Here is a 14,262-nt window from a genome sequence, read left to right on the forward strand (position 1 = left end):
TAATTTTACCATAAATGTTACAAAATTTCCATAGCCAAAATCTCACAAGAATATTGTCTGTCTGGTCATATCTTGCAATCCAAAGTCACAGGGGGTCATTCTGACCCTGGCGGTCATGGACTGCCAGGGCCAACGACCGCGGGAGCACCGCCAACAGGCTGGTGGTGCTCCCATGGGCATTCTGACCGCGGCGGTACAGCCGCGGTCAGAAATGGAAAACCGGCGGTGTCCCGCCGGTTTCCCGCCGGTTTCCCGCTGCCCTGGGGAATCCTCCATGGCGGCGCTGCCATTCTGACCCCATTACCGCCAGCCTGGCTCTGGCGGTTTTGACCGTGTAGTGCTTTCCTCTTATCTAGTTTCTAAGCACTAACATAACACAACAGAAATGCACTTCTGAGGTCAAAGAAGACTTTTATTGTTGTTAATTCTTCCCCAACCACAATATTTTATGTATGACGAATTAGTAGCTTTCAAGTCCGCGTTAATCAAACAAAATATATCAGTTTGCAATATACACAGCAGGTTATATTTATAAGATATTGAATGCAAAGCAAAACAAATACTTCACCGTGTGGGAATTATTTACAGCTTCATCTTTCTAAGGTCTGCAAGCTGATGACCCCTGTCAGCCGCGAGAAAGAGAGATTCATCTACCCACACGGGATTGCTGGCAGCTGGCGCCAAGCTCCAGCACGAGGTCCGGCAGATTCGAATCTGACTCTCTGCAGCCTGTTACATTAGTTACAAAGGTGTGCCCCCTCCTCTCAGACCTGGGAAACTGAGCAAGCCTTTTGGAGACTGGCCAGGTCTCCAAGACTACTCCTGTTCCCAAGCTCAAGCGAAGAAAACAACACCCATGTACTCTCTCTTATCATGTCTAGTCTACTGTGAGAAAAACATCTTGGTTCTCTTGTGCAAAAACACAGCTTGGAAAAATACAGCTTGGATTCTCAACTGCAATGTCTAACTCCACGTTAAAGGCAATGGGCAGCTAACCTAAATATCAAATGCAATGTCATGTTAAAGGCAATAGGCAGCTAACCTAAATATCAAATGCAATGTCTAGTGTCATGTCAAAGCCAATAAGCATCTAAGCTGAATACAAAATGCAATGTCTTATATCATGTCAAAGCCCATAGGCAGCTGAGCTGAATACAAAATGCAATGTATAATATCATGTCAAAGCCAATAGGCAGCTGAGCTGAATATAAAATGCAATGTATAATACCATGTCAAAGCCAATAGGTAGCGGAGCTGAATACAAAATGTAATATATGGTATCATGTCAAAGCCAATAGGCAGCGGAGCTGAATACAAAATGTAATATATGATATCATGTCAAAGCCAATAGGCAGAATATCTAATAGCATGTCAAAGTCAACAGGCAGCTAAACTGAATACATCATGTCAAAGCCAATAGGAATGCAATGTCAAAGCCAATAGGCGGCTAGACTGGATACAGCATGTCAAAGCCAATAGGCAGAATACAGAATGTAATGGCTAATGCAATGTCAAAGCCCATAGGCGGCTCAACTGAATACAGAAAGTAATGGCTAATGCCATGTCAAAGCCAATAGGCAGAATACAGACTAATGCAATGTCAAAGCCCATAGGCGGCTAAACTGAATACAGAAAGTAATGGCTAATGCCATGTCAAAGCCCATAGGCAGCTCAACTGAACAAAACATATCATGTGCTACTGGTGAACACTGAGCAACTAATATGCGCAGTGGTGAAACACAAAGTCATTGGTCAAAACAAAACTTATCAAATGGCAGTACATTCCGCCCTTTGACCAATGAATTTTTGTTTCACATATCTCTTGTTTCAAACAAAAACAAAAAACATCAGCACAAAAAAAAAACATTATCAGCCAATCAGATTTGAATGATCAAAGCAATCCCTGTAAAGCAATAGAAGTGGATTAACACATTGATTTCATAACCTTTCACATCAGATACATCTACATAGAAAAGACTGGGCAATTTTTATACTCTGAATGAGTCTCTAATTCAACAGTGTTAGCAATTTGATGTGGCATGAGTTCTGCTCATGTAAAGGTGCACGGTCCACCTGAAAGGTTTGCTGGAAGGTAAGCAAAAGTCAGAGTTCCATACGAGAAGGGAAAAAAAAAAAAAAAAACACAGCTTAGTTCCGGTGGAAGAATGCAATCAAACAAGTTGAACTTGAACTGAAGGCGCAGTTTGCGCAAAATGGATCCATGGTGCTGGCACTTTACTCAGCCAGGTTCAGGTTGGGGATTCGGTCCCTTCCCCGACCCCACACGCACACACCGGAAGGGGGACCACACAGCACACTCAGGGACAGTGGCGAAACGTGGTAGGATCTGCAAAAGAAACAAGTATGACTTTTCTTGCAAATAACATTTTTCATTTAAACTGCACCCTTCCTCTTTCTTTCCCTGTTTTATAATCAGCAGGACGTTTTTGGGGCCCTTTGTTATATTCACTGCAGGTTCTGGAGGATCACTTGGGGCTTCAGCCCACACATCAGCACTGAGGTTTTTATCTGCTGTGCCACAGCTTCCCTTTTCTTGCACTGTCAGAAGGGCTGGGGCAGACTTCTTCTTTCACAAACCTCCATTCACTGCATTTTTGCCAATTTGGGCCATTCTGTCTCCAATTTGTATGAATGAATCAGATTCTTTTCTAGGTATCAGCATAATTTCGATTTTTCCTTGGTAATTTGCAGCAATCACTCTCCCTAAAACCTGATCAATTTGCCATTTCTGTTCTGGTAACTTTCCTCTCCCCAACTGCTCTGTGACTGCTTGCATGACAGATTGCTTTTGTGCGTGCTGCACAGTTTTGATCAAATCTAGGGGAATGTGCATCTCTCTCATCTCTGCCCACCTGTAAGTGGCTTTTTCTCTCAGCTGTTCACATTTCTGGGGCACCCACTTAGCCATCCCCACTAAGGCAGAATTCTGGGTGAACACTTCTCTCTCTGCATTTTTCTCATTAACATCTGCAAGGTAATTGAACCAGTTAGGTGCTAAAACATTAACAATGAACCAAAAATCAGCGTAAAAATGACACATCTCACGTAGCTCTTGCTTTAAAATCTGACACACATTATACAACGCTGTTCCTTCTACTGTGCCAGAAAGCAACATTTCAGTCAATGAATCATTAGTAAAACAAACATGCTTTTTATCTTCAGTAGACACAAATTCAAATGGTGCACACAACTTCATTGATAACTCTTTTACCTGTGGTACTCTAGCCCTGTCTTGCAAGTACCAGATCCATTGTATGATTCTAGCTAGGGGCACTATTTTCTTTCCTTGTTCATGATTTAAATGTACATAAGTATTTCCTTCTTGCACTGCGCAAAAACCTAAAGTCTGCATTATTTCATTTGCCAAATCACAAGCGCGCAGCTGCATATCATTTTTCACAGTGACCATATACAAAAGTGTTAGGATTTCTCTCAAATGAGGGCTATTCTTTTTCCAAAAATCAAACAAGCTAATGAAAGTCGGGGTGGCTTGCTCTAAAATCCTTCGTTTTACTTGTGCATTTTGCAACGGTAACTCGTAAATCACATTCTGGTCTCTCTCGTCCGTGTTATCAGTTAAGGAATGCATTTTGGCTGCCAAAAACCCTGGCTCACACGGAAACTCAGTGCGGAGCTGTCTTAACCCCCTCATTACTGGAATGGGACAAGAAAGATTCTTCAAAAACAGCCCTTTTATAACTTTCAGTCGGGCTAATTTGCTCACGTAAATTCCTATTTTCATGTTCCAACTGCCTACATTTCTCCTGCATTTCTCTGTAAGCAGATAAAGGTATCCAGACCTTTCTGTCATAATTACTTCCAAAACACACGTTTTCTACACATGCATTTTCTTCTGTAATTCCCCAAACAGAAAACAATTCACAGTTTTTCTTAGCACCATCAGGCAGTTTAACAACACATGACATGGTCTGCCGTGCTACTGTGATTCTCCAAACAACAAACAATTCACAGTTTTTCGTAGCACCATCAGGCAGTTTAACAACACATGACATGGTCTGCCGTGCTACTGTGATTCTCCAAACAACAAAAAACAATTTCTGTAACTCTCCAAACAACAAAAAACAATTACACTTTTAAAGTGTGCACTTAGAAATCTACTAACTCGTCAAACCCCTTCTTAATCACCTCTTAATGACCGACCCCACGACTCCAGGTACCAATTGTAGTGCTTTCCTCTTATCTAGTTTCTAAGCACTAACATAACACAACAGAAATGCACTTCTGAGGTCAAAGAAGACTTTTATTGTTGTTAATTCTTCCCCAACCACAATATTTTATGTATGACGAATTAGTAGCTTTCAAGTCCGCGTTAATCAAACAAAATATATCAGTTTGCAATATACACAGCAGGTTATATTTATAAGATATTGAATGCAAAGCAAAACAAATACTTCACCGTGTGGGAATTATTTACAGCTTCATCTTTCTAAGGTCTGCAAGCTGATGACCCCTGTCAGCCGCGAGAAAGAGAGATTCATCTACCCACACGGGATTGCTGGCAGCTGGCGCCAAGCTCCAGCACGAGGTCCGGCAGATTCGAATCTGACTCTCTGCAGCCTGTTACATTCGTTACAAAGGTGTGCCCCCTCCTCTCAGACCTGGGAAACTGAGTAAGCCTTTTGGAGACTGGCCAGGTCTCCAAGACTACTCCTGTTCCCAAGCTCAAGCGAAGAAAACAACACCCATGTACTCTCTCTTATCATGTCTAGTCTACTGTGAGAAAAACATCTTGGTTCTCTTGTGCAAAAACACAGCTTGGAAAAATACAGCTTGGATTCTCAACTGCAATGTCTAACTCCACGTTAAAGGCAATGGGCAGCTAACCTAAATATCAAATGCAATGTCATGTTAAAGGCAATAGGCAGCTAACCTAAATATCAAATGCAATGTCTAGTGTCATGTCAAAGCCAATAAGCATCTAAGCTGAATACAAAATGCAATGTATAATATCATGTCAAAGCCAATAGGCAGCTGAGCTGAATATAAAATGCAATGTATAATACCATGTCAAAGCCGATAGGTAGCGGAGCTGAATACAAAATGTAATATATGGTATCATGTCAAAGCCAATAGGCAGCGGAGCTGAATACAAAATGTAATATATGATATCATGTCAAAGCCAATAGGCAGAATATCTAATAGCATGTCAAAGTCAATAAGCAGCTAAACTGAATACATCATGTCAAAGCCAATAGGAATGCAATGTCAAAGCCAATAGGTGGCTAGACTGGATACAGCATGTCAAAGCCAATAGGCAGAATACAGAATGTAATGACTAATGCAATGTCAAAGCCCATAGGCGGCTCAACTGAATACAGAAAGTAATGGCTAATGCCATGTCAAAGCCAATAGGCAGAATACAGACTAATGCAATGTCAAAGCACATAGGCGGCTAAACTGAATACAGAAAGTAATGGCTAATGCCATGTCAAAGCCCATAGGCGGCTCAACTGAACAAAACATATCATGTGCTACTGGTGAACATTGAGCAACTAATATGCGCAGTGGTGAAACACAAAGTCATTGGTCAAAACAAAACTTATCAAATGGCAGTACAGACCGCCAGAACCTGGCTGGCGGTAACGGGTGTCGCAGGGCCCCCTAACAGGGCCCCACCAAGATTTTCAGTGTCTGCCAGGCAGACACTGAAAATCGCGACGGGTGCAACTGCCCCCGTCGCACCCCTTCCACTCCGCCGGCTCCATTCGGAGCCGGCATCCTCATGGAAGGGGGTTTCCCGCTGGGCTGGCGGGCGGCCTTCTGGCGGTCGCCCGCCAGCCCAGCGGGAAACTCAGAATAACCGCGGCGGTCTTTTGACCCCGCACTCTTGCAGGAGACTGGTTACAAGAAAAATGTCTCTCCGCCACGATTTCACTATTCCTTCCTGAAATTTTATACTCAAACCTGAGGCCTCAGGAGAAAGTTACACAAAGTTTTGCAAAATCTCACAAAATTTCAAACAGTTCATGTAATCATAAATACCTGAATATCATGAGACTGTGCCTGCTTCATGAAAATTTCACCCAGAGCAATCAAATTTGGAAATATCATGCATGCCTTTTGTTTACAAACTACGTGGCAAGGTGAATGATAGAATTTGGATTGATTGAGTTTGCGGATTCTGAGGATCAACCAGCAGGTCTTTGGATTTTACAATGGCTAAAATTAGGGATTCAAAATGTATAGGCCAGTGAACAAGTCTATCACAACAGGAAGCACTTCCATTCTATCAACATGCAAGTTGTCTGTTTGTCTCTACATCTCAAACGTCTGTGAACAGTTTCCTGGTTCGGCCCATGATTCCTTTGTAATGCGCAATACCACCATACCTCAGTTGATGCCACAACTGCAACCAGAGAGGGCCTGGCTGGTTGGTAAGTCACATTGGTCCTAATTTTGAATGTGCAATGTCAGGTGCTGAAATCATGAAGTGAGTGACTCATTGTGGCACTTATGTCTCATTCCAAAACCGAAGATTCAGCATATCCAAACCATCTTTGGTTGTTGACACAGCTGAGGAATCTAACTATGCGAGGGGAAGCCTGCTTCATTGAGACCCGTGGAAGACCATGATGGGGAGTGGGTGGGCTTTTGGGCTTCTGAAGGCCAGGTTTTGCTATCTGGATAAGACTAGGGGAGCCCTCCTCTATACACCTGGGAAGGTGTGTCAAATCACTGTGGCATGCTACATGCATCATAACATTGGCCTGTGGAGGAGTATCTTGTACATCCCAGAAGAGGGGAGCCTGAGGTGCCACTGGGTGAGAATCCTGAAGTGCCAAATGAAGATGATATTGGTGAAAAATAAGGAGCTGACCACACAAGATCTTATTGACAGCTTCTTCTCATGAGTGTAAGTATGTCATGAGATGTTATGACTTTGACTCTACAATGAACTGTAGTTGTGATAATATGTGGAGTGTATTTTTGGAAACAGTTAGGGAGCTGATGCTCAGGCAAAATCTGCTAAAGGGTGTTGAGGTAGCTTTTGACACATTCACATTTTGATGATGTTGCTTTGGTTGTGTCAGATTTTATCTCTGGGACTTTGTTCTCCATATGTTTGCAATGTGACTTGTGTCATATGTATGTTGTCATGTCTATACTCCTTGTTTTGTTCTTTGTTCAGGTACCTTCACAATGAGATCTTCATTTGGGCATTTCAGAATTGTGACATTTGCAGGTATATCATGCTGTTGGGACATACAAAGTGGACATGGATTCTTCCTGGGAATGTATTTCACTGACTTTCGGTGTAGAAGACCTGTGTCAAGATAGCTTGCACAGTGAAAGGAAGGACGTGCATCACTGTAGGCCAATGTGCCTGTGCACCTCACTGACATTTTTTTCTGTCACATCACCAGATGCAGTAGCACTGCACTGTAATGACCCTGTGACCAGGAAATGCTGTACAGCCATCTGTCTGGGTGATGCATTCTATGAGGTGAGCTTCTTTTGAGTGCTGAGGGATATGTCTCCGGATGATGATATCAACTATGTTCATTTTTGCCCATTTAACAGGACAATATCTAACATGTCTATTCCTACAGTGTTGCAGGGGTCTGTACCAGTATTTTTTGTGGCCTACACAGTCTGATATGGTCAGGTCTGATTTTCTATGTTTATGACATCTTGACAGCCGATGTGCTGAACTATGTAATAAAATACCTTAAGATACAAGACACGTTTATGTATGTGTTGGTGTGTAAAGGTTGTACTTATGAGTTGGACACTGTGTACATGCAACATATCCCTGCTTGCACAAGTAGCTTTTATCTTCAACGTAAGGTTCACATGGTCGTACATTTCTACGCTGCTAAATGTGAAATGTAAGACAGTAGACAATGAGTTTGTGACAGGGGAATTTACTACAATGATAATTAAACACATTTGTGACATGAAGAAACAAAAATTGTAAAATGAAGGAGTCAATCATGGTGCATGAAATCATTGGCCACACCATTGGAAGTCCAAAGTCCAGAGTACTCTTTCCATTGGAACTGGAATGTGGTTCAGGATCAGTCAACAGAATGAATGTGTGACACACAAAGGAGGACATTAAGGAAGAGGATTCTTGCTGGCAGTGGTGGGTCTCTTGCCATCCGCACCTCCTAGATTCTTGCATTGATGTCCCAGCTTGCAAGGGAGAAGGGGAATCAGCTGCTGCAGAGGCAGGGGTGTCTAATGGAGGTTGTGCCACTGGCATTTCCTCCCTTCTTGTGGTTGCCGCAGATGTACTAGGCTGTGTGGTAGTTGGCCCACAGGAAGTGGGTGGAGGTTGGTGTGAAAGCCCTGCTCAGGGTTGTGTGGATGTCCCTCAGCACCCCTGTTAGGATGCCCATGTTGGTATTGTGTTCATCAATTTTTTTTTAATCATGTCCCTCTGTAGTTGCTTCATTTCCCGGAGTTCAGTTAACACCTGGCCCATCACGTCTTGGGACTACTGATAGACCCCCAAGATGTGGCTGATGGTATCCTTGGCGACAGCCACCACAGTGGACTTACTCTGCTGGCCACAGCATGCCTCCCACGCACCCTACCCCACAAGTCTGTGCCCTTGGCACAGGGTGTCCTCTCTAACTGGGGTCTGGACTCTCAGTGTCAGGAGTATTGGGTTGCACCTCAGGAGCCAGTACTGGGGAGCACAAGATGGTAGAAACTGTGCTAGTTACACAGGTTGGGGGCATGTTGTTGCCTGTGGTGTTGTTTCAACAGGGCTGGGAGGTGTATTTGTAGGCACAGTGAGACTCCCTCTTGCTGTATGACCAGGTTGCCCAGATGTGCCAGGCTGTCCTCCACATCTACAAGTCCAGGAGTGCCATCATCACTGAGGGCTTCATCCAGGAGTGGAGTGGGAGTCTGGCCGTTGGATGAGGTATGCCCACGTGCTGTGGTATCTCGACCTGTTGAGAAAGAGAGTACATTATTACTGGTTGTAATGTGACATATACCTCCAAAGGTATTGAGTTACAGTAAGAAGAGACATTGGACATTCTTAGGTTGTAAGTTAGCCTATTGTGCCATGTTACCATGGTAATGGAGTATTTGACATGAAATGTGTGAAGCTTGCCCATACTATTAGACTCAAGCAGCTCATTAGGTTTGCTGATCAGTTGCTCTTTGAATTAGGAAATTAAAATGACATCTTACTAACAGTGAAGTCAACACAGTGGAGATGCAACATGTACGTTTGAACATTCAGAGACCTAGTTGAGTAAGATACAGCCAAACATACAACTTTGCTTTCTATCTAACTGCAGGCATCATGTATGTGTCAACGTGTTTGCTACCATTACCAATCTGGTGATGAAGCTTGAGGCCTTAGGAATACTTGGTGTATACACTTTGTAAAGTGTAATTCATGTCCTCAATAGTTTTATATTGGGATATTAGCTCAAGATGGAGCTGGGTAGACAGACAAGTCTCTGATTTGAGCGTGATCTGTATATTGCTCACCCCCAGGTGAGTAAACAACATTTGAGAGTTAACAAACAGGTGTATTTGGGCACATGAACACTGGGTTGGTAGTTGGAGTTACAGAAACAGGGCTTCATGGGATTTGTAGTCAGGTCACTCACTCTACTTGACACACTTGACAAATGTTGAGTACTACATATCTGTAGCCAGCTTGCATTTAGATTGGAGCATACTTTAAATGTTGAGACATATCATGGGTTTTTTAGATGATTTTTAGATATCCAGATACTTCCAGGCACAATTTCAACTTATGGCATGTGATGGACCTTGGTAGCTGTGATGTCATGTCCAACAATACACATTGCCAGTCTTACATCTCAGATACTCTGGGTATTGAATTTTGGTAAAGTAAATGAACAACACAGTGAAAACATCTGAGCTGTGAGCATGCAGGACATTGCCTTTTTGCAACAGTTTTTGTGTTGTGACTTACCAGACTTCGCTCCCCCAAGTATTCTTGGCATGCCCTCAGGAAGCAGGATGGCCAAGACCTTCTCCCAGGGAAAGAGTTGTAATGGGGCATTGGGAGGGCTACCACCAGTCTTGTTGGCCTCCACCTGTTGCCTGAAGGCCAAGGAATGCACCTTGCCCATTAGGTAATTCCATTTCTTTCTTAATGTCCTCCTTAGTGCTCAGGGTGGTGTCTACAGCATTCACTCTGTTGGCGATCTTTTGCCACAATTCCATTCCCCTACTGAGAGGACTGTGCTGGACTTGGGATCCAAGCAATTAGTGCTCTACTCTTATGATGTCATCCACCATGACTCTCAACTCATCTTTGCAAAAGTGGGGAGTTTTCGGTTGTGGCATGGTGGAAAATTAAAGTGGGTGACCGGTAGTTAATTACAAAAGGAAAGTGTTGGGAGTAAATGGAGAAAAGTGTGTGAAAGGGGTTTAAGGGATAGTGAAAGAAAAGGGTGCCTTATCTCTCTGGTCAGTTTTAGGGAGATGCAAAGGATCATGGTCTACGAAGGGGTATATTCTATAGTGTGCTTCGCAGGTGTGTCCACTGGGCCCATGAATTTCAGCTGTGTTGTTTTTGAATTCATCCAATGGGCATTTGCCTGTTGCTTTGCTGAACATGTACCATGGTGATCGACCGCAGTTGGCTAACCACAGCATGGGGACCGCCACGTTGTCTATGTGTTTGTAATAGGCTCAGAGTTTGGCCACAGCTCTGGCGGTGCCAGAGTATGGACCATCAAGATAGCAGACCTCCATGTCACTGGCAGTCATCACTTTGGCTTGGTGGGCAGCGGTTCTGTCTGTTTACATCGTAATACGGCGGACAAGAGACCGCTGCCACAGTGGTATTTTTGGGTCCACCTCCTTGGCTGTCTGGTGGTCTGACCGCCAAATTCATAACTGGGCCCATATTATACCTACATCTGTCCATTTGTCAATGCATCTACTTCAGGGAACAAAATTCTGTACTAAAAGTTAATATTGTAATTGTGTTTACTGCCAACAGAATACAGTGTTAGCAAAAAATAATATCAAATAAACTAAATCATGAAAAAAAAGAACAATTAAGTAATTGAAGATAGAGGGCCTAATTACCAGGCTGGTGGTCACTAGACTGCCAGACTCGTGGTGGCGGTCTGGACCGCTGCTGCTGTGGTGGTATAACTGCCACATTATGACCCTGGGGATCCGACCGCCAGGGTAAAGCCATCTCCACCAGGATTGGTGATCCTGATGGCATGACGGCGGGTGCAGGTTTCAATCAGCAAGGGCAGCGCTGCATGTGGGCTGGCAGAGAATAGGTGCAGGGGGCCAAAGGGAGGCCATTCAATTGCCCAGCACCCTCATAATGCATACTGTCTGATGTGCAGACAGTACACATTACAAGGATGCTGGTGCCCCCTGCGGGCGGCAGTATTGCCGCCGGCTCGATTACTATCTTGCGACAATGCAGCCGCCACTTTCCCACTGGGCTGACTCGCAGAAACCTTGGTTTATGCATGTCAGCCCAGCGGGAAAGTCATAATGGGGCCAGCGGGGAGGTCGCTACTACAATGGTGGCCACCCTGTCGGGAGTCTGGAGGACAGGTGTTCCTGTCCGCCAAACTCATAATCAGGGCCTGAGTGTTTCGGCTTTAGCTCTGAATTTACTTAAAGCATTTGTTCAGGGAGATGATGAAGGCAGATGTTACTTTGAGTAAAGATCACAAGGCTTTTTGTTTGATTGAAGTTCCCTTTCTTCAATAGGTCTGACATATACACAGTTTTTAACTAGATGACAGGACTAGGACTAGGTCTAACTTCACAAACTAGGTACATCTAGTACTCAATGTCAAGTCAGTTATCTATCTAAGCACTACTAGAATATAGTAATATGATTGTCTTAGAAACCAATTGTTGCTGTACACCTTCATAAGCAAAGTGTGTATGGGAACATACTACACTTAAAGAGACGGGCATTTTTGTTAAGGTTTTGTTTTCAGCTTTATCAGACTTTAACATGTTATAAAAAAGTGAGGACATCTCTAGGAATGAGCTGAGTACAATTAAATTTGTTTTTCTTGCAAGTCTGAAAACACCCCCGTAGCTGCATAGTCCTAACCACCTGGAGTGACAGAGGAGAAAGCAGCTAAAGACTAAACATAAGTGAGATGACACAGTATACATCTGAGTTAATCTTGAAACCACCAGTTAGTCCATTTTTTAAGAGATAATTGGTAAATAAGGTGATAATGGATTCTGAAAACTGTTGATGATGTTTGACAATGTAATTTTCAGAATAGTGGTTGGCACAAATATGGTAGGAGACATTTTTAATTTAAAGAACATTGTTTTTCAAAATATTACAGGTAAGGATATTTTTTAATTTAGCATTCATATCTACGTAAGTACAATCAATTGCTTTAATATTGTTTCATACATTGTATATTTATTTTTAATAATTTATTTTGCTTCTTGTATTGTGTTTTCCACTTGAAAATATTTTTAAAGCATTTCATTTTAGTTTGTGTTTTATGATAACTTTTGAGGTTGGGTTTTTGGGATTATAGGGGAGGAGTGTGGCCGATTGTTTAAATATTTACATTAAGTGTTATTGTTAAATTGACAATAGGTTAATTGATTTATTTGAAATGGATTTCTGTTTATAAAATTAAATATTTAAAATAAAATTATAATTTTAATTATACATGTATACTATTTTCTAATTTATATATACTAAAATATTTTTTGATTGTGGGTTATTGGGTTTGTAGGGTAGTAGGGTAAGAAGGGTGAGAAGTGTTTTAATTATGTATATTAGGTACATTTCTTTCTAAATAATAATTAATTAATGTGATTGGTTTGGTTTAGTTAAAATCTTTAATATTATTAGGGCAAAATAATTGAAACATGTTTGTTTACATTATACTTTAAATAATGTTGTTATTATTGTATATCTTATTTTTAGATATTAATAATTGATGGATTTTTGGATTTGTAGGTGTTTCGGTTGGGACGTGTTTTACATGGAATATAAAGGATATTTTGTATAAATGTTATTTTAGATAGATAATAAAAGTTCTTGAATTGTATTTAATATTTAGTTTTAATTTTATATGTTTGTTTTTAGAAATTGTAATAGAATGTTATTTTGCTAATTATAAATTCATAATGTTTGCATGTTTTATGATTTTTACTTCATTTTTTGCAATTGATGTTTAAATAAATTAACCTATTTTTAATTAAAACATGTTTTACTTATTACTGTTAGATTATAGTTATTATTTTATTTTAGAATGTTCACATTGTTGATACTTTTATTTTTTAATAGCAATTGTTAAATAAATGATGTGCTTTATTATTAATATTCTAATACATTTAACTTTTACATTTTGTTGAATGTATTTAAAATAATTTGGGGGGTTTGTAGATTTAGTTAGGTAGTTATTTTCTATTTTTCTTTAAATTAGTTATTAAAAATTACTGAAGAATTTCGTATTTTGAAATCAAATAATTCCATAATTAACATTTTTAATTCCTGTTTTTTAAACATTTAATATCATTTTAATATTAATTATAATATGTTATTTAAAGAGGCAATAATCAAGCCGGTAATGGCAAGTTTCCACTGCCATGATTTAATGATGTTTTAATGTAGGTATTTTTGCAGTTGGAATGGCTAATTTGAACCTCACAGAGTTGATCATTTCCCCTACTCTGGTTAGATTTGGAGGGGGACAATAAATTTAACCCTAGAGAGTCAAATGGTTTCCCCAATGTGGCTAGGTTTAAAATAGCAAATGTGCCCCAAAAAGTCCAGCACTTTTCCCTAACGTGGGTAACTTTGGAGTAGGAATAGTACATCAACCCCCTTCAGAGTCCAGGACTTTCCCCAAGGTAGCTACATTTCGAGTGTGAATACTAAGCCTGAGCCCCTCAAAAGCACACAGTTTCCGTAATGTGGCTAAATTTGGAGTGGGAGTTGAAGATCTGATCTACCCAGAGTTCAACACTTCCTTCAATTTTGCTTACATCTTAGTGTTATAGGATTTATGATGTTTTCTACATAATACATTTAACATAAGTTTTTAAGTTTGTGTTAGAAATATGTTGCATTATACTTAATATATCATTATGATGTTTTGTTTATTTTTCAGAAAAATAATGCAACAGATTTTCAGTTTTTCATATTATTAGTTTATTGATGCTATAAAAAGATTAGTTACATCTTCATTTTGTAATTTTATGTTATTTCATTAGTGACACCGGAGACAGTTTTATTTATGATGTTTTAATGAT

The sequence above is a fragment of the Pleurodeles waltl genome, chromosome 4_1, assembly GCF_031143425.1.
Source record: "Pleurodeles waltl isolate 20211129_DDA chromosome 4_1, aPleWal1.hap1.20221129, whole genome shotgun sequence".
NCBI lineage: Eukaryota > Metazoa > Chordata > Amphibia > Caudata > Salamandridae > Pleurodeles > Pleurodeles waltl.